The sequence below is a fragment of the Gavialis gangeticus genome, unplaced genomic scaffold (genome assembly GCF_001723915.1).
Source record: "Gavialis gangeticus isolate Ggan-Ray unplaced genomic scaffold, GavGan_comp1, whole genome shotgun sequence".
Classification (NCBI taxonomy): Eukaryota; Metazoa; Chordata; order Crocodylia; family Gavialidae; genus Gavialis; species Gavialis gangeticus.
This window is the reverse complement of record NW_017729013.1, coordinates 7965700-7968238: the sequence shown is the minus strand read 5'-3', so window position 1 is coordinate 7968238 and position 2539 is coordinate 7965700.

The window sequence follows — 2539 nt, the reverse complement described above, 5'->3', positions numbered from 1 at the left end:
TGATGCCTGAAACATATAAAGCCTATCCTGGGCTTGGCTTCCCAGGGTCTACTGCCCAGCCTCCCAAATCCACAGGGTGCTCAGCATCCTCAGTCCACCTGGCAGGGACCTATCTTCCTTAGACCTGTGCCTCATTCCTCTTTTTCCCATTATCACCTCCCCCCGCCCAATGAGGTATAGTTGTATTATTATTCCTAATTGCAACTGGAGTGACTGGGCCATGGTCACACACACACAGTCTACGGCAGAGTTGGAAACTGAACCCATATCTCTTTAGCCCAGTGCCTAGAGCACAAAAACATCGTTTGTCTTTATGAAGCACAAAGGCAAACGTACAGAATTCTTGCTATTTAGACTCCTTCATTTTTTGTGTTTCTGTGTAGAGCAACTCAGTGGCAATGATGCATTGCCAAGCTATTTGTCCTGTATGTATGTAATAGGTACATGAAATGACTCTGAGAGGAGTTTTGTCTAATATACCTGCTTCGTTAGGCAGTACTGATGAGCTTAAATTATGATCTTGCAATTAAAAACTGTATTAAAATCTGCTGCTCCTGGAATAGGAAGATGTACTAAATCAGATAGCTACATGGAGACTTTTCAACAAGTTACAAATTATTCATAACCAATTATGTAAATTCCTTTGGAGCTGTAATAGTCAAGAACATCCCAGAGCCCTTTACAAAAAGTGGGTTGGATTTGTTACCCCTGGAGAAGAGGAAGCACTATTGCTGTTTAAGTTAGTCTGTAAATGTGATAATAGTTCTACTCTGGAGCATTGCAGTGGAGAAAGAACTGATGCAAGCTATTAACTGCTCATGTCCAAGTGATCATTGAATAAACTGACTTATTGTATCTAAAAGTAAGAAATCTTTTGGGATAAAGAAAACCCTTTTTTTGCTACCTGTTTGCTATTAATTGGAATCAACAACTTGAGGAATTAAGGAGGTCAGATCAGCTACATGCTTTTAAAATCATTTATAGATGATGAATTGCCAGCTATGCACTCTGTGGTTAATCTAATTGTATTTTCTTGTATGGTTCTGGATTGAATGGATGATTTACTTGACACACATTCTGAAACACACATCCTCTGTCATTTTTATATAAGATTTTCCACACCAGCTCAAGCTGTTTGCCCCAAAAGTCTGATACTTCTGTTTGTGGTTCCACTAAGGCCCCTGGAAGATGTCAAAATGATCAGAGATCACACAACTGAGACCTGAGAAATGTTATAGACATTAGGGCTGGAAGGGACCTTGCGAGATCATTGGATCCAACCCTCTGCCCAAGGGGCAGGAAGTCAGTGGGGATCCCACTGCACATCCTGCTATGCCCAATGTGCAATGGGAGGCTATGCAATTTTGGTGGGATTGAGTGATCCAGTGTAGCCTGGCATTGAGGAACCAGTTCTATGGAAGTGCCGGCCACATAAAAGCTGGATAGTATTAGTAACAGTAGTTTTTATAGGTCTTTACCTATCATTCTAATTCTGTCATTCATCCTCTCCAGCATTGTCATTATATTGATAAAGAAATGTTCCTTAGAGAGTTTGCATCACATGATTTTGTATGTCCTAATGCAGTCAGGGAGGAAAGGTAGGACTCTGAATTGTACATGCATTTTGTGTGTGCATGGGAGAGAAACATTTTCCTGTATTTTTGTTAACAGTACTGTGCTTTGTTTCCTTAGTCTCAACCTAGACAGTTTTTACTAGCTGGGGGAATTACAGAAAAAGCATGCAGATGTCTGAAAACTACACAAAAATTAGCAGTGATGTAGCAGGAGGACCCTGGAAACTAATAAAGAAAAAGTGCCCATGTAAAACTGGGACTGTAATAATGGCAGCCAAGATAGGGAGATAAAAAGGAGACAGACTTAAATAATAGGCCTGTACAAAGTGACCAGTATTTGCTTTGGATTTGGATTCAGCCAATTTGGGGGACAGTGATTTGATACGGTGATTCGAATCACTGTCCCAAATCGATTTGGCCAAATCTGATTTGGAGATTCAGCTGATGCCAAATCAGCTGAATCTCTAAATCAAACAGGCTCCATCTCCTGCCCGCCCCAGCTCTGGCCCTTTAAGAAAAGAAAAACAAAAAAAGTCCTGACTCACCAGCTCCTGCCCAGTGGGGGGCCCATCCCCCGCTACCCCCCATTGCCCTATGCTGCATGGGGGGCTCTGCATGAGCCCCCAGAAGTCCCAAGGCCGCTGCAGGAACTGGTAAGCCTGGGGGTTTTTTGTTTTGTTTTTTTCTTAAAAGGCCAGAGCTGTGGCGGGTGGTGCAGCCATGGGGGGGCTGAGGGAGGGGGCTGGCAGGGGTCCCCCCGTGGTCCTCTTCTCCCTCCTCCACTCTCCCCTCCCCTGCCCCCTGCTTACCAGTTCGGAGTCCGGGTCCAGCTCCCTGCTGCAGTGAATGGGGACTGCCCGAATCGCCGAAGCTATCGGAATCTTTTCCGAATTGATTCGGAGATCTTCAAGTTGATTTGGACTTTTTAATTGATCCCCTGATTCAATTTGGACTTGGAGAATCGG